The 19942-nt window shown below is 38.5% G+C and overlaps 1 protein-coding gene across 4 annotated transcripts in view; it reads left to right on the forward strand.

Moving 5' to 3' along the window:
- Nucleotides 1-19942, forward strand: part of LOC145245968 (eukaryotic translation initiation factor 2D-like) — a 127915-nt gene that overhangs the window by 11435 nt on the left and 96538 nt on the right. The gene's annotated exons all lie outside the window — the stretch shown is intronic.

Below are 19942 nucleotides of genomic sequence, written 5' to 3' on the forward strand. Positions count from 1 at the left end.
ATGCACCAGCCCAAATATGACAACAATACTCCATACATGGGCGAATGGTGGCCTTATAGAGGTATAGGATACTTTCGGGCGTTAGTATCTTTCTAGCACGGTAGAGAGAACCTACTTTCTTCGCAGCGGTCCTGGCGATACTCTCGATGTAATTGTTCCAACTCATGTTTCTTGAGAGTGTTAGGCCGAGGAGTTCAAAGGATGTACTTTCAGATGAAAAGTCATTGGCCATTGCTATTGGTGGTAGAGAAGATTTCTTGTAATTATTGAAGGAAACGAATTTTGTCATAGCAGCATTGAATGTGACCATCCATTTATGTTCCCATTCCACTACAGATCGGAGGTCATCCTCTAGTGCTTCTGCAATTTCTTTAGATATGTGTTCATTTGTTTTCCTGTCATGTCTGTTATAGAGTGTGGTGTCGTCAACATATATACCCATCTCACAGACAATTTTGTCAGGGAGGTCATTTATGAATATTAGGAATAACAGAAGTCCCAGGATAGACCCCTGAGGCACTCCCACATTTATATCGTATTGTATAGATGTACGACCGTCGAGGACAACCTGGATCTTATCTAAGAAGGATTTAATTATGTCATGTATTCTTCCAGTGATACCATATGATCTGATTTTCCTGAGAAGACCTTCATGCCATACCTTGTAAAAAGCCTTAGATATATCTAGAGCTATATATATATATATATATATATATATATATAGTTGATACCAATTTTTTAATTGCAATTTCAAGGTAAATTTTTGTTCAATATGTGCATTTAAATTAAAATAAAAATATATTTTTTTTACTAATTTGAACTCTTATGTTTCATAATAAATAGAAATTTCGATAGATTTAAATATATTTTGTTCGAATTTCGAAAAAATAAATATATACCCTCGTATATTTTACGAAAACCGCATTTTATATGTAATTTCATTCTAAAATGGATAAGTATCGAATATTTCACGAAAATCTGACCATTAGTTGATTTTTGCTAGATTTATTAAATAAATTTCACGTTCGAAATGTCTACTAAATGGGGACGTTATTTTAAAGCGCCAATTATGTAAACACGATTTTCGTCTCGCAATTTCATTATTTTCGTTTGATGAAAAACATTTTTCTAAATTATTATTAGTTTATTTTGCCCTTCTTCTTTTAAATGGTACAAAAATTATACTGATAATATTAATTTATAATAAAGTTACATCGTATTACATATAGGGTGGGGTAATTCTGTGGTGACTTTTGGCAGTCCCTAGATCCACTCTGTTCAGTTGCAACAAAAAAAGAGAAAGAAAGAGGAGTATCATAAATTCGGTTTTTCTTCTGATGTCCGCCAGTTTGGGGTTGCTTCCATTAGTTCATTTGTTCCATTTTTATTGGAATTTCCAATTTCGCACTGTTATATATTTGGGGTTTAAATCAAACGGAGTGGGGGGGGGGCGGTTCATTATTATTAATCGAAAATTATGTTTTAGCAAATATGTGTGAAAACTTTTACATGGTTTTGAAAGTGGAGCAAAAAACATACCTAGAGAAATAAAACCCTTAGTTTTATGGCATTTGTTTGAATCGTATCTCCTTTCACTGCAGTTTTTCCCAGAGAATTTTATACATATGATATAAATTTCATCAAAATAGGATATATTTGAAGTATTAAAGGAGGTTCAGTCTCCCATAACTTCCTTAGGTTAAGAAGACGCTTAGGAATTTGGAACCACTTCCATTGTCTTCAACATAAAATGTCATGCATATGATTTAAATTTCATAAAAATAGGATATATTTCAAATGTTAAGGAGGTTATGTTCTTATAACTGCCTTAAGATTGCATCCAAAGATTGGGAAACACTTCAATTGTCATTAGATAAGTAGGCCGATGCTATTTTCAGATAATAACTTTATTCATCCAAAATGATGGAGGTCTGAAACATACAATGATATTATGGTAACATGAGTTTAACATAACAATTCAAGTATCTGTTGGATAAATCGAAGATGCACTAATGGCTGGATTATGATTATGTAATACACTATCCTCTATCCCTCCTCGAGTCATTTGGGAGTATTCTGAATGACTGATTTAATGTCTGTTACTGGTGATGATTACAGATATAATGATGTTCTTTTCAAAGCAAATATTAATAATCTTTATACTGTCTTTGCACTACGACCTCAAATCATGTGGGAAAATGAAATTAAAATAAGAATTAATAAGTGTACTGCTTGTACATAAAATAAAGAGACAGTTATGAACCTCTGGTTCGGGGATTATTCTGCCTCATTTAATGTTCATAATCACTGAGCCACTTTGGTTCTTGTCGTGGGCGACTTGGAGTCTGGTCGAAGGAAAGTTGTTCTGGTCTTACTCTAGGTGTCACGCTCCTTCTCGGTGTAGTTGGTACCGTGGATGAAGGCATTGGAGCCTGCGGTGTGGGAGGTGGCCTTGTAGACGCAGACATAGGAGGTTGACTGTCATCCACTGGTGGTGGTCTGTCCAAGATTGATGGCATTGGTGATTTAGGCTGAATGACATGAGGTGGTCCACCCTGCTCAGCTGGTGTAATACAGACAGGAGGTGAACAATGACTTGGTGAAGCTGGTGCATGCCCACTGTTGTCCTGTAGTTTCGAATCTGTGATGGTCTGAGATTGAACAGCTGGGGCTATTGGTATCCCACTGACTGGTGTAGGTGGGTTGGGATTTCCTCTTTTGAAGTGATATCTCAAGTCATGGTTGATGGTATGTTTTTCAGGAGGGGAATACACCAGCATGTACTTCCGTAGAAACTTCCTGTTGTGTAATGTCACTCTGCCTGATCCTTCCACGCGTACAATATTGATGAACTTCAATGACAGTTCCAGTTTTGTTCCATTTTCTTGAACAAGGGCAAGTTTGATTTTGGATCCTGACCTGGTCTCCCACTCTGAGAGGTGGCAGCCGCTTTGTATGTTCAGCTAAGAGTTCGTCAGTTTTCATGTGTCGGTTGCATAAAGCTTCCTCTCTCAGAGTAAGTGTGTCACTCCATGTCTCCTAAGGATTGTAGCGGCCAGGCAAGATTGGGATGAAGTCTCGGATTGCCCGCCCAAAGACACACTGGAGATAATTTGTTGTCTCTGTCCGGAGTGTTTCAATACTGCAACATGGCACGCTGAAGGGTATCGGTGTCTAGTTCACCATTTGGTCCAGTGTTGTCTGTAATCATGCGTTTCATGGTCTTCACCCCAACTTCTGCTCTACAGTTGCTATGTGGAAAAGCTAGAGATGAGAGCCTATGATGTACACCTCAGGTCTTCAGGAAATCTCTGATTGTTGAAACTGTAAACTCTGGGCCGCCATCTGAAGATAACTCATCTGCTATTCCAAATGTGACGAATGTGCGTCGTAAGCAGTCAATAAGGCCAGAGGCACCATTGTGTGCACTTTAAACAATGGTTCAGTTTGAGTATCTATCAACAAGCACCAGGTAATTACCGCCTTTGTAGTGGAAGAAGTCCGCACATACACATTGAAATGGATACAAGAGGTAGATGGGTGGCATTGGTGGTGCACTTAGTTGAGATGGGGCATTTTGGTTGCAATGATTGCAAGAGTTTCTGAGTTTGGTGATTTCATTGCTTATACCAGGCCAAGATGCAGAGGTTTCTGCTCTTGTCCCAGGAGATACACTGCAATGATGTGACTGAAGACAAGGCTAATGAGTAGAATATGGCTTTACCACATTGTGAGGTGGTGTCTGGGTCTCCGGTCGTAACATCCAAGCCTTTGTGATGCAGTGTTGGGATGGTTTGTGGCACCTCACTCCGGCTGCAGCCATCAACAGGGGCTATGTCATCAATGAGAACCATATTGTCAGGCCTTCCAACTGGGTGGCGAGATACAGTATCGGCAGCATGGTGTTTGGCACCAGGCATGTGTAGCATTGTGAACTTGTACCTTAGGGTCTTTTCCTTCAGATTGTGAAGTCTTGAATTGGGGATGTCCTCCAGTGATCTGTCCCCAAAAAGCTTGATCTGGGGCTTGTGGTTTACTGTGATGATCAACTTGTCACATCCCAGAACAAAGTATCTTGCTTTCTCCAAGGCGTCAGCAACTGCAAGGGCTTCACCTTTGACGGGTGTGTACCTGGATTCTGTGGGGCTGGTGAACCTGCTGCCAACAAGAGTTATCTTCCACCCGTCTCGGCAACAGAAGGGCACAGTTTTGATGCATGTGCAATGTTTTTGGAACAGCCAGAATCCAATGCCATTCTTCGACCAGTCTGTAGCTAGACAAGTTGGTTTGTTTTTGTCGAATATTTGGACACCATGTTCAATTTCACTGATGATGACTGCTTTTGACTCCTGAAAAAGACGTTTCAGTGTGTCGTCCCAGTTGAATGGAGTTCCAGGTTTCAACAGTTGTCTGAATGCTTGCATCCTGTCAGTCATGCTGAAGGCATATGATACCTGGTTTATGAGGCCAAACCATAATCTCATGTCTGTGATGTTCTTCTGTGAAGGAACGTCTAAGATTTCTTCAAGATAGGGACTACATGGTCGCACGCTGTCTGGAGTAATTTCAAAGCCAACAAACTCTACAGGGTCTTGAGCAAAGATGAATTTCTCTGGGTTCAAGATGATACCGTTCTTTCCACAAGTTTCTAGCCCGACACAGGATTGAAGGAAACTGTTCTGGATACTGTTTGACCAATGAAGAGCATCGTCAATGCACTTTGTTTTTTCAGGAATGTCGGCGACGATTTCAGCGAAGCGGTGGATATAGCCATCCCCAGAGGCTATGTATCCTTGAGGTATATCTGTACCTGCCCCACGGTGTGATGAAGGTGGTGAGATGTTTGTCCGCTTCCCTAATGGGTACACTGTGATATCCATTCCAGGCATCAAAGACAGTCTTTTTAGTGTGGCATGGGACGGAGCGAGCTTGATGAAATGGGGATTGCGTGTGGTGGGTCCCCCTCACTGCATGAGCATTGAGTGCTTGGAAGTCTACGGTTCGATGCGGAGTACCATTCTTCTTTGCGCAGAACACCATGCGATGACATCAAGTGACTGATTCTCCAACTGGGACGGGCTCGATGACGCCAAGTTGAACATCGATCTAGGCCTGCTTTTACTTCATCCTGCCAATGTAGTGATACTGGGACAGGTGGGTGATGCCGACAGGTGTAGCTTTGGGGTCGACCATGAGTTGCATCGGTGGGCCTGCCATGTGGGGAAGTGGTTGATGCTGACATGTATTGAAGTTAATGGATTTGTACCTGTCTAGTAGGTACTGTTGAAGTTTGGGGCATTTACACTTGTCACTGTCTTTACATAAGGTGGACATAGAGTCTTGAGATGTTGATTGTGACTGGATTTGTGGTGCAGGGTTGCTCATCTTCCTGTGGACATGTGGGAACCACACATTGGCTGATAGTGTTCATTCCTGCTTGACTGTTGCTCTGCGATTCACCGATGGCTGGGAAGTTATGTGTAATCATGCCAAGTGCTGCACATGCTTCTCTGCTTAGAAACATTTTGTCGGATTTGTCAGTCACATACACAACTTGGGGCGTTTCATAGGTTTCCCCTCTGGTTCCTTTGCCAGAGATGCAGAGAATAGCTGCTCCAAGAATTCTTATGCCGATATTGTTAGCAGCATGCATCTTCATTGTCACGGGAATTAAGTGTTTCTCTGAGATACCGAGTCAATGAAGCACTTTGATACCGGCTAGACAACTTTGGCAGTCTGTGTCAGCCATAGCAGTGATGGTAGTTGTCTTTGGCTTTGGTGTGATCTTTGAGCCTATGCCAAAGTGGTTGTAGTCTTTGGGATCAACACGAGCAGTCACTTGAATGAAAGATTGAGGCTGTGATGACTGACGCACCCAGGTGTCTGATAGCTGATTGTACAAGTGATGGTCTAGATGAACAACATGTCTGTCATAGTTTTTATCGTGACTAGTTGCAGCACAGAGGGAGTCAAATACAGCACTTTCATGTTCAGTGTTAGTGTCCGTTACTTTTTGTTTGCCTCTGCACACAGCCTCAAAGTGGTCCATTCTTCTGCAGTTGTTGCAAGTCTGACTGTATGCTGGACACTCTTTCTTGTGAAGTTGGAGAGTTGCGCTGGTGTCGTGACCTCTCTTTCCACAATAAGTGCATACTGTCTCTTGTTTTTCAGTTTTCTTGGTTACGACACGTGCAGCATTCTTGTTGCGACGATATGTGCTGCTAGTTGCTTTGGCAACTTGGGAATCAAGTAGTTTGAATGCAGAGTGTTTACCAGATTCCTTGGCTTCAACGAACTGAAAAATTTGTTCAAGGGTCATGCTCTGATTTCTATCCCCAAGGAGGTCTAGCTGAATGTCAGAGACGATTTTTCCCCGAACTCAGAACGAGGCAGGACGTCGGGACCCTATCCGTACAGACCTCCATCATAGATAAGTAGGCCGATACTATTTTCAGATAATAACTTTATTCATCCATAATGATGGAGGTCTGAAACACAATGATATTATGATAACATGAGTATAACATAACAATTCAACTATCTGTTGGATAAATCTAAGATGCACTAATGGCTGGATTATGATTATGTAATACACTATCCTCTAGTCATCTTCTGAGGAATAATATTTTTCACTGAGGATGGCTATGTTATCTGAAATTAATAAGATAAAATTCAAGAAAATGAATAAAAATTGAATGATTTTTAATAAAAATGTTTGCGTCATATAGGTGTTTTTCAAAGTCATTTTGCTTATTTTTTTTCTTTCAAAATTAAATTCTTAAAATATGCTTTCAAAATAACTTTTTCCATTTTGAATATATATATATATATATATATATATATATATATATATATATATATATATATATATATATTCAAAACTTTGCAAAATGCATAATAGAAATATAAAGACCAGAATCCCTTAAATATTTTATCAGATAGGCCTCAATAATATTCTTGAAAAGTCTTTTAAGTTTATTCTTGAAATTGTCTATACTAATGCTATTTTAAACTTGATCATGCAATTTACACCCCCCCTTCAAATAAATTATTTTATAAGAAAAAGCGTAATTTATTGGTATTATTTTAAAGTCTTTCTTGCCAATAAACTGGTTAATCCCATGAAGAAAAAGAAGAAGAAAAAAGAAGAAGAAGGTATTAGTGATTCACGATTTTGTATTAGTTGAGCTCAGCGTATTTAATCGATAGATTTCTTAGAAAGTGTTTCACTTGCTCACATCAACATGTCAATAAAGACAGCCGCGATTTAAAATGCGAGTCATGAGTTGAAAAAGCATGACGTGACCCACTTTTTATGTGATGGAAGCTCGCTGCACAACCGTGATACGCGCAATTCAAATAAGCAAAGTCTCAAAAAGGTGTGAATTGAAAGTAGATTAACTCCACTGGACGATGATTTCTGTCAATTTATTTCATTACTAGCTCAAGTGCACACCTACATCAGGTTCCTAAAGTTTCCCACGTTTTCTTTAAAATAATCCTGCCATGAAAAATCATACATTATTATTTTTTTAATATAAAGCCTATATTTATTTGCCTCCCCCCCACACACACGAGGGCAGAGTTAGGCATAAGGTCAGAGGTTGGCTTTTAATGTGAGAAAAATCCAGCTCCCGCAATAAGACCACTCAGAATTTGGAGAAAAAATTAAAATTGTTACAGTCTAGAAGGATTTCACTGACTGAGAATAGATTAGATGAAGACTAGTATCAAAACAGATACTACACTTTGCACCAAGTCAATAGTCTAAACTTTGAGATAAACATTGTAAACACTTAGAATATCTGTACATATATTAATAATGGAGATTTGGTATATGTCTGACTCAAAACTATACTATTACATCTATTATTATACTATATTTCGATGCTTAATTTAGAGAGCAGAGAGATAGTGTAGTATCTGTTCTGTTGTTATACAATCCTTCTAGGAATTACCTCCTCTTTTGGAGGGGGTAGTGTAGTATCTGTTCTGTTATCATCCTCTCAGCCATTACCTCCTTCGTTTTGGAAAGAAAAGTGTAGAATCTTTCTTTTGTTACAAGACCATTCTCCCAGGCATTACCCCCTATTTGGAGAGTATATAGTATATATGTTTTTCATCATGATACCATCCTTCTAGGCAATATATACTCGTTTTTTTTTGTTTTTGTTTTTGAGGGAAAGGCAATGTAGTCTCTGTTCTGTGATCATGATACAATCGTCCCAGGCATTATATCCTCCTTTTGTGTGTATATGAGGGGAGAGGAAATGTAATATCTATTCTACTGTCATGAGACCATCTTCCCAGTTATTACCAATGCCAATATGAAATTGTCAGAATCTGTTGTTCATAAGCAAACTCAACACTTTGATTAAATATACTAGTAAATAATGTAGATAGGTACATTCAAAAAGTCAAGCACTTGGATGAATGTGCGTTGGAATCGACTCACAAGATATGTGAGGGATTTGGGGAAAATTTGAAGGTGTGCTTCACCCAACTAGTCAACCTCTTGGTCCAGGAGTTTCGTAACTATTTGGCTGACTCTCTCTGCCTCAATACAGCTAAAACAGTTTGTTGCAAAGGTAGGATTATGGAGCAAAAGGTCTTGGTTGTGTTGAAGGAAGTCAGTTGCAAAAAATCACTCCTATTTGATGGCCTACCCTATGTATTGAGGCTGTTGTACATGTTTGTACAGCTTCTGATGGATGTATTCAACCATCTGTTTGACCAGTAAAGTCACCAAGGGAGCGATCACATTGCAGGACAGACATGGTAGGGAAAAACTAGACAATTACATGCTCCTAACTCAGAGTTAATGATTTCGAACATGACCACTACATTGTGAAGAAGAGATCGATTCAGAACAATTTGCATCTGATTCCTATGATCCTAGAGAGGATAAAAGATGACACAGAGGTCTTACTAATCAAATTGGATTAGTCCAAAGATTTTGGTAGGGTTGATCATTGTTTCTTGGTATCTGTTTCTGAGATTACTGATTTTAAAGTACACTTCTGCAAATGGATCTCTGCTTTGTATGGCTCATTGATGGCAGTGGTGCAAATAAGCAAAAAGTATTTGGAATCTTTCACTATGTCTTGGTATGTGCATCAGGGCTGTTTGTTGTTGCCCTTACTCTACATCCTTGCATTGAAGCTGCTATTTCATAAGATAAGGAATGGGGAAACAATTTTTGTCCTACACAAAATCACTTTGTCTGGTGGAACATGAGCCAGTGTTTCTGCATTCGTTGATGTCATCACTGTCTTTGTCATCCTTTGGATATACTGAGATGGTGACACAGAAATATTATGAAATGATCATGGGAACCAAAATCGGCCAGAGCAAGTCGATCAGCCTGTGTTTGTGTGCCTGTAACAGTAACACTATGATTTTGGCTTCTTTCTACTCGGTTGATGATCCAGTTAGAATTCTTGGTGTTTGGTTCAGACCAGATCTCCAGTGCAAGACAAATTGATCAAAGGTAAAGACAAAGATCAAAGCATCCGTTAAAACTTGACTTTAAAGTAAATTTTTCTTAAAGGCTAGAGCTGAGGAATGTGCCACTTACATCTTTCCTTTCATCTCTTACCAGCTGGACATACTTCTGCCTATGAACTGCCCAAAGATCCTCTAGCATCTTCTGAAGAACATATCTCTGGGACGGGGCAAGACACATGTTTGCAGACAGGTCTGTATTCAACATACATGTGAGAGAGGTTGATGTGACATCTACACACTGAGAAAAGGGTATGGCAGGAATGGCCCGTGCCATGGGCGCCACTCTGACATGGGCGCTTAAAGCAAGAATAACCATATAATTACTTTATTAAAACATTCATTTCATGGTTTATCTTTCGTTAAAATTGTGCCTATATTATAATATTATGTAGGTTAGGTATATCACATTTGAAAGGAACCTGAGGATTTGTCTCTCTCTCCGATGGTGAACTTCAGACACAAATTGAAGGCCAAGATCAGATGTGATAGAAAGAGATTACATTCCTCATAATTCTAAAAAAAGTGGATAAAAGAACTTTGTATGAAAAGGAGTAAAGTATGAGCACATGTTCTCTACTTGAGCATGATTCCTGGCCTTATCTAACCCAAGCCCTTCAGATAAGTTACTTAAGTGAATGAGTCCCTGCTTCATCCCCATGAAATAGAGATCCTCCAAGATTCCCAATTCCAACTTTCACTTTTTGCCCTCAGTGTTCTCCCCCAAATTGTATTTATGTTGGAAGGACATCATCCACTCTCCAAACTCCATTTTTTTTCTACCACTTAAATGCACTTCCATTTAAAGATCAAGGTACTTGTTTTCACTTTTGAACAAACTAGAAAACAGTGAGCGGTCTATAATTTAGAAAGAGTTGTGAGGGTCTTATTAACTGATTATTTGTTTTTTTTTTCTTCCCACTCCTCATTTCATTCCAATGAATTTTTGTGTATATATACTCGTAAAAGTACCCGTCGTTGACTGGGTTCAAAAACAGCCTACAGAAAATGGACTTATTTATGAAAGTATGATAGGTCATGAAAAGGAAGAGTTGTAACGAGATAGCTTCGAATTTGGGGATATCAAAACCAAAGCAAAATATGATGAAAGTAAAAATAAAATAGATAAACCCCATAATTTATTATACCATACCTGTTCACACTGAAACACTTATCACAATATTCTGTGGATCTATATTAAAAAACCTTGTTAACCTTTGTCACATATTTCCATTCTATGGAGGTCAGGCGTGAACGAACACCCCATAATTTTATTATACCATATTTCTTCAATTGAAACATAATTATCAAAGTATACTTACGCAGATAGATGTGAAAAGTCTGTATTAAAGTTTGTGCCTATTTCTATTCTATGGAGGTCAGGTGCGAACGCAGACCTCACAATTTTATTATACCATCCCTATTTAAGTTAAAACATACTTATCAAAGTATTATTATGTACATCTATATCAAAAACACTTGTAAACGTTTTTTTTTTTTTTAATTTTTTATTTCCATACTTTGTGGACCAGGCGCGTACGCAGACCCCACAATTTTAATGAATCATCATTATGCCAGATCAAACATACCCATTCCTGTGTCTCGATACATCTTCTATCATTATATGTGATCAGTTTTCTATAATAGTCAACCATATAGGAACCTATTCATGACCAGACACACACAGACGTTCAGCTTTATATATATATATATATATATATATATATATATATACATGTTAATTACCTAATCATACCATACATAAATCCCCTACTCACATTTGCCCCGAAGCCTCACATAGCTACACAACTTCTGGCCCTTCATCCAGCATGCTTTGAACCGACCTGTTACGCACACCATTTGAAAAGGGAAAATTTTTCCAAAATTAATAATGGAATACGTCGCATGGAATTACAAGTGAGACATTTTACCATACAACTGAATAAATATATATATAAAAAAAATAATAAAATATATATATATATATATATATGTATGTACTTGTTGATTTGTAAATCGCCACTTGTTCTCATCTCCTCTTACCAACAGCGACTATAATTCATTCCTTGCATTGTGACAGCCTTCTAAATCTTTTTTACATATATATATATATATATTGTCGTGACTCAGTCTTTCTTTATTGCCTCTTATCTTTCCCTTTCTTTGGAGGGGACAACTTGTGACCCTCCACCGCTAACACCAGGGCTTGCCTTTTTCCTTTTCCATGGGTCGATGGCCATGAGGGTTTAACTGCTACCGCCTCCACTTTTCTCTCCTCGATGTCAGACCTCCGCTTTTTTACCTTCTTCATTTTTAATAATCCTGTTAATTCAACAACAAACTGTCTTCAGAGTTTTAATGTTGGAGAAGTTCTTACACTTTCCATCATAAGACTTAAAACCCTCTAGACAATGGAGCATGTGGTCTTTATGGGACGGAACAATAAAAACACGGAGTCGACCGTGTAGGATTGAAGCAAGCTTCTTACCTCGTCAATGCTATAAGGAATACAAGCCTCTTCGACAATGTAGAATAGTTTCTCACGGAGCACCCACCCCCCGAAAATCAGGAAAATCAACCGAAAGGAGAGATGACTGAATCCCACCCACCTCTTAATGAAGAAATCGGTCAAGGACACCTTTATGGTCAGTTCGAACGTGGAAACCAACTTCCTCCTCATAGGCCAGAGAGCTCAGACGGTCCTATGCAAACAGTCCCCCCCCCCCAATTATAAGCTTTCACTCACCCACTTCACATCCTGAAGTAAACTATGGTTTAATCGATGGAACAAGGGATGTTTGCCAGCACTCCTCCGACCTAGTGAAGCTTTTCACTCGACTAGAGCTCCTCACTACTGGGTTAATTCAGTATAGCGATAAACCAGGAGACTACCGAGTGTGGAAACAGTCATTCCAGCACATTATAAAGGAACTTGGTCTCACTCCTAACAAAGAGATGGACCTTCTGATAAAGTAGCTGGGCAAGGAATCCAGCCGCTACGCTAAGAGAATAGGGGCGGTGCATATAAACAACCTGGCAAAAGGCTTGTCAAAAATATGGGAACGACTTGAGAAGTGTTATGGTGCTCCTGAAGTCATTGAGGAGCCACTTCTCGAACATGTGGAAGACTTTCCCAGGCTGACAAACCGAGATCTCTCGAAATTAAGAGAGTAGGGAGATTTGCTGGAGGAGCTCCAGTCAGCGAGAGAAGATGGGAAGCTTTGTGGCCTAGCTGTCCTGGACGCTGCCCGAGGACTCCAACCCTTGGTAGCCAATCTACCTTCCTCACTACAGGAAAAATGGCTGTCCGTTGGATCCAAATATAAAGACCAACACCAGGTTTCCTTCCCTCCCTTTCAAGTCTTCATGGGGTTCGTCAAGCAGCAGGCTAGGATCAGAAATGACCCGAGTTTCAAGACCGACTCCTTATAAATGGAAACAGGATGAGAGCAGTATCCATAAATAGGACCCAGGTCTCCCCAACATCATCCAACTACAAATGTCAAAATGGCCAAAAGGACTTGGTTTGCTCCTGCCCTCTACACAGAGCTTCCCACTCTCTATTGGAATGGCGTGCCTTTCGGGAGGAGCCTGTGAAGGAGCAAGAAGCTTTCGCCCAGGACAGAGGAATCTGTTTCAAATGCTGTCTGTCCACAGGACACGAAGCAAGACATTGCAGGACAGATATGACATGTGATGTGTGCAACAGCCAGGAGCACAACACTGCCCTTCACCCAGGGCCACCACCTTGGATCACAATATTGGTGGGGAGAAGAACCTCCAGCCGCATACCGGGGTGCTATCACAGTGCTCTCAGATTTGTGATGGTGACCTTTCAGGAAGATTGTGCTCTAAAATCAGCCTCGTCTATGTTCATCCAACAGGAAGGCCAGACAAGGCAAAAAAAATGTATGCCATCCTAGATGAACAGAGCAACAGGTCCCTGGTGTGTTCAGACTTTTTTGAGACATTTCAAGAGAACAGCCCTAACCTTCCGTATTCCTTGAAAACATGTGCTGGAGTAGTTCAAACTTCCAGAAGGAGGGTAAGTGGGTTCCAATGAGATTTGTCGATGGAGAAGTAAGCCTTCCACTCCCCAACCTCATCGAATGTGATGAAATACCAGATGACAGGGCTAACATTTCTACCCTTGAGACAGTAGGGCAGGTCGATTTTGGAACCCCGGTGAGACAATGGTGATGATAGTTGGGCTTTGACATAGAAAAGACCTACACGAAATATTTTTCTCAAAATCGTTATCTTTGCTTGAGGAAACGACTTTAAAAGTTGAAAAATTGAAGCGATTAAAAGTTTTTCGGTGAATTGTTAAGAACGTCTCGTCATCAAAACAATCCGTACTGTTAAGAAAATGTAATCATTATTTAGAATATATTTTAAACTACATTTTTAAATAAAATGAGTGAGGATAATGTATTAATAAAATAAATATTAAGTGTAAAGGCAAAATTATGTTTTTTAAATAATAACGACCAAAGTTCGCGTTTTCATTTCAGGAACTTTTTTTGGGTGGAAACATTTTGGATTTCACCATCGCAAAACACGCTCGTTATTGATATTGAAAATTAACGTTTGTTTATTATTTAATTTGAAGACATTACGATTTAGGCTTAATTATTTCGAAAGGAAAAACGAAAAAGATTTGTTTAAAATATATATCATTAAGTGTCTGCAGTGAATTTAAACATATTCGTTTTATCTTTTTTAATTTGTTTTTCTGTTAGGTTGGTGCAAAAATAATGTCATTTTTTTGATGTTCAAATGAACATCAAAAACATTATTTTTGCACCGACCTAATATTTCACATCAAATTCTATTTGAAATTTTTATTAAAATATGGTAATACTCCAGTTTTATATTAAAACAACAACAAAAATATAGTCCATACAATTTTATTCTACACATTCTTTACGAAACATAACCATGTAAATTTTCAAGTTTTTCCACTTAATAAAAAATACTTTGCAGAAAATTAGCGTCAAATTTTAATTTCTTTTATTTTTAGGGAGTAATTGTTTTTAAGCAGTGTTTTTCTTCTAAAATTATAGTTTTAAAATCAGATAACCTACAAAGATTAATACAAGTAAATAAGGAAACTCCTTTAAAGGTTTTTCGTTATGTGTGCATCACTGCATCTATGTTATTCTGCTAAAATAACTGTTATCTAGAAAGCCATTCTTAATATTGTTATCTAGAAAGCCATTCTTAATATTGTTACTATTCTATACTTTTACCTAAAAATTTGGTAAACAGAAATTTCATAAAAATTAAATTTAACTTGAAAATACTATTAAAAATAGCATAGTAACATAGATTCACAAGCACTGGTTTTTCAAACTCTAAACACTAAATGCTCGTTTAAAATGGCACAGCTACATCAAGAATGAATCTCTTTATGGATAAATTCATGTTATCGAAGGAGGAGCTAAAATCTGCTAAAACTGTCTAAACTAAACACTACTATGCGACTAATTTGGTTTGGTCCTCTCTTCAATACATCTAATTCAACTCTACAAAGTTTTTCATTATTTCTTATAACTAGCGCTTATTTTTTTACGTATGAAACTGGAAGATAGCCTAATACAGTTTCCTTCAGTTATAATCCATTTATTTATTTTACTTCTCAGATTAGAATGTCAGTAAAAGCACGACATTCAGTTTTAACCCGTGGTTCACAAAATTTGCTGGTCCACCTTGTCATTTGGATGAAACAGCACCCCCCAACTTCACGACAAGCCATCCAGTTTAGTTATTTCCTCGAAAATAGTTATCCCCACTTAAAGAATAGTGAGATTTCTAAGTTAATTGCCAAGGAAATAATTAGTATTCGGCAAGCAGTCAATCCACAATTGCACTTGTTAAGGTAATACTATATAGGACAGAAGGTCAATATATTTTGCTATAAGAGGGCTAAACAGATTGACAGGAAATCTCTTGCAGCAATCAAAGTGAAAAGAATGAAGGAACAGCTAGACAGACTGTTTGATATATCTTCTTGTAGCTGTAAACTTTCTGTCTTGAGATGTGATGACTTTGCAGTAAAGTGCAAGACTGAAAATTGTCAAACAAGGAGGTAAAATTAATTCTATAGATTCACCTGCAATTATGTTTCTTTTTTGTGGAAAATAAAATAATATATTGGTATTTATTATGTAATCTGGCTCTATTATTAGACATGCAAATTTTCCAATTTTCAGGTTCCACTAGAAGAACTGTCATTTAGAGCAATTTTTAAATTAATTGATGGAACAACAAAAAGCCTAACAACATTTACTGGTCCCTTGGGGAAACTTTGTATCAATAATTATCAAGATTTGCTCCAAGTAGAATTCTAAAAAAATTAGTGTCCCTCCCGATCATCATTATCTGACAGCAGAAGAAACAAATAATTTAAGTGTGAAGACCAGAGGCTACTTTTTGAGTATGTTGTTGGCATTTCTTGTGGAGAAGTTAACTTAGAAAATTGGGCCCTTGAATCAAGGAAGATGGCTAACATAAGCCACAAGGTTAATGTGTTTATGGACCAGAGGTGTCTATCCCCAAGCACTATGATAAATTAAACATTTTGGTCAAATTTATCATCCAAGTGTATGCAGTTAATTGGTTTGAGATCCAAACCAACAAAATTTTTTGTTAAGCAACAACAAAATATTTTAATATGATTCAGAAAACAAAACAGTTAACTGAAATCCAAATTACTGTTTTAAATTGTTCAAAATATAGTGCTTTTACGCTACTTCCGGAAAATATAATATCGATGATAAACTCAGATGAAATGCATGTGAGAGAAGAGGGCATTCAAACGATTTTGTCCATCAGGTAAATAAATATTTATCCATTAAATTTTATTAGTTTTCTTAATTTACCCAAACAATAGGTAGTTTCATTCATATTACATCGCAAAAATATAAAAAATAAGTGTTTTCAAATAATTGTTTTTCTTTTGTATGTTGTTTTTTCCAGAAATAGTGAACAACTAAAAAAAAAAAAAAAAATGAAAAAGATTACTGCTATCAATTTTGCAGCCACACACTGGTTAAATTTGATTGATTTTTCTCAAAAAGTTGTATATGGATAGGAAGCAAGATATAGACACATTATTATAAAGTCATCATGCCAGCAAATAGACCTTCATTTTCCTCAAAAGGAAAGTATACAGAACAATTTAGTTCTATTATAAGTTTATATTATTGCCTCTAATAAAAAATTGAAATACATGGTTCTGTAACTTGTATCAAGTTGTTATATTGTATAATACATCTCCCCATATCTTTTTGAATTGTGAAATTTAAAAGACTTACTTGCTAATTAGCTTTTTTTACAATTTTTGTTTAATCAATGCAGTAAAGGTGGAGATATTTTGCTAGGTGTGATTCATAATTAAAATTATAATTCATGTATATACTTTTCTTTCAATGTATTTCATATAAATATATCAATTTTAATAGTTGATAAAAATAGTGAAATTTCAAAGTCAGTGTTGTGAAAAATGCTATAAAAATGAAGGATTTTTCAGCATTTTTCTACACGATTTTTAAAATTAAATGCTCAATTTTCTGTTCAAGATGGGAATCTAATTTTTGGTATATGTTCTTATCACATCAAATACCAACTATCATCACCAGTGCCATGTTGATTTTCTGAAAAAAGTTGCAAATCGACCTGCCCTATTGAGACAGCCCTTCATCACCCATACCTAAGAAGAATAGCCCATCTCATTCCTTCCTTGGAACCAGAGACTCCAATAATGCTTCTGTTAGAACGCGACATCATAAGGGTACACAAGGTTTGTAAGCAAATCAGCGGCCCCTACGATGCACCTTACACACAGAAACTGGACCTCGGTTGGGTCGTAGTGGGTAACGTCTGTTTAGGAAGGACTCACAACCCTCCCACAATAAGCACTCTTCACACCTTCATCAGCGAAGGAGGATGACCCACACTTTTCGAGCCCTGCTTAAACACACTTCAAGTTAAGGAAATCTACAAAGAAGTTTGGAGTTATAAGTCTTCCCACAAGAAAGAAGGACACTTGGGTCACAAAAGGTAACCCCATCCATCGAGGATACTGCCTTTCTCAACATCAGAATAGGACACTAGCTGAAAGATGACTTACTACGCTGATCTGCAACTTCAGAAAGAAACTTGATACAAGGAGACACTTCTTCTCCTTCATAGAGAAGTTGTTTGAAAATGGCCATGCCGAGAAGGCTCCTCCGCTTAACGTTAATGAAGAGTGCTAGTATCTGCCTTTTTTTAGCGTGTATCATAAAAAAAAAAACGGAAAAGATTCGAGTGGTCTTTGATTCTAGCACCAAACACAACGGAATATCCTTCAATGACGTTCTGATCAGCGGACCTAATCTCAACAACACATTGATTTTGGTTCTCCGCCATTTCCGAATGGAGCCATTCACAATTATGGCAGATATTGAACAGATGTTTCACTGCTTTCTAGTGAAAGAAGAGTACAGGAACTACCTGAAATTTCTCTGGTACCAAGATAATGACCCCAACATGAAATCACGGAATACCGGATGAGATACATGTCTTTGGAAACAGTCCATCCTCAGCCATAGCTATTTACTGCCTTAGACAAGCAGTCAAGAAGAACCAGACTAACTATGACCCAGTGGTGGAGCAGCTTGTCAACCACAATTTTTACATTGATGATTGCCTGAAATCCTTCTCCACCGAGGAAGAAGCTATCTCCTTACTAAAAAAAAAACAGGAGGCATTTTAGCACAATCCAACTTGAGGCTACACAAGATCGCCTCCAATAGTAGAAATGTCATGGCCGCCTTCCTACCCACAGATCACGCAAATGACTTGTAGAATCTTGATTTGGGTGAAGACAAACTGCCTAGAGATCACAGTCTCGGTCTCGAGTAGGACATCAAGTAGGACATGTTTGCATTCAAGATGCCCGTGATGGAAAGACCCTTCACCCGCAGAAGCGTCCTGTCAACACTCAATAGCTTATACGACCCTCTGGAATTTGCCGCCCCTGTCATCATCCGAGGTAAATTTATTCTAAGGAAGTTGACGGACCGGAACACTGAATGGGACGCCCCTCTACCTCAAGAAATGTACAAGCCCTGGTCATTGTGGAGTGACTCCTTGAGAGCTCTAAATGATGTCTTCATCCCTAGGATTCTCACAGGAACACCGCTATCCAAAGTAGTGCTTAGGGAGCTGCACATTTTTACTGATGTGTCCACGAAAACCATAGCAACAGTTGCCTACCTTAAAACCGAAGATAACACCCAAACTGGCTTCATCATGGAAAAGGCGAAGCTTACTTCTCATCCAGAATGTTCAATACCAAGGATGGAACTTTGTGTGGCTGTCTTAGCAGCTGAGCTAAGTGAATTGATCTTCTCAGAGATAGACCTTCAGTTTGACTACTGTCTATTACACAGATAGTAGAGTGGTCCTTGGATACATTTATAATGAAACCAGACGATTCCACATATATGTAAGTAACCGTGTGTTACACATACGCAAAATTTGCCATCCAAAACAGTGGAGACATGTATCTACTGACCAGAACCCTGCTGATCTTGGCACGCGGTCGGTGCTTGCCTCACACCTCAAAATGAGCAGCTGGATACACGGCCACTGGTGTTCACGCTTATGACTTCCTCCACAAAAAAACGACTCGAATCCCTGCGTTTTGAAAGGTTCTCTACCTGGTTATCTCTAACTACAGCTATAGCCAACCTCATCCACATTGTTCATACCTTCCATCGAGCATAAGACAGAACAGAAGATGGTGCACCAAGTGGCACCATTTCCAATGAGCACGCACCATTGAAGAGCTCCTGCAGGCAAAGAACATGGTAATCCAAGCCGTCCAAGAGGACGTTTTTACCGAGGATCTAACACGAATAAGAGACAAGAGAGAACTTTCCAAGGACGGCCCCCTCGAAAGCCTCAGCCCCTTCTTGGACGACTGTGGCCTTCCACGAGTTGGAGGATGCTTAACCAGAGCAGAAATCCCTTCAGATGAAAAGCACCCTATCATCATTCCTGGGAAACACCATGTAGGGTTGCTGCTTGTGCGACATTACCATGCACAGATTAAACACCAAGGGCGCCTCTTTACTGAGGGGGGGCCATTCGTGCAGCCAGATTTTGGATTGTTGGCAGCAAGAGGTGCATAAGTAAATCCATCAACCATTGCGTTATGTGCCCAAACCCAGAAGATGGCTGACCTTCCTGCTGATCGCCTCCTGATCAACCCACCTTTCACTAGCATCGGCCTAGAGGTTTTTGGCCCTGAGACAATTTCTGCACTCTGAACAAGTAAATGTTGGGCAGTAATATTCATATGCATGAGTTCCAGAGGTGTCCACATCGGAGTGATCGAATCAAGTTTCATAAATGCACCAAGAGATATCATAAAAAGCCAGTGGAA

This window comes from Euprymna scolopes, chromosome 23 (genome assembly GCF_053919585.1).
Source record: "Euprymna scolopes isolate OS-2025 chromosome 23, ASM5391958v1, whole genome shotgun sequence".
Taxonomy (NCBI): Eukaryota; Metazoa; Mollusca; class Cephalopoda; order Sepiida; family Sepiolidae; genus Euprymna; species Euprymna scolopes.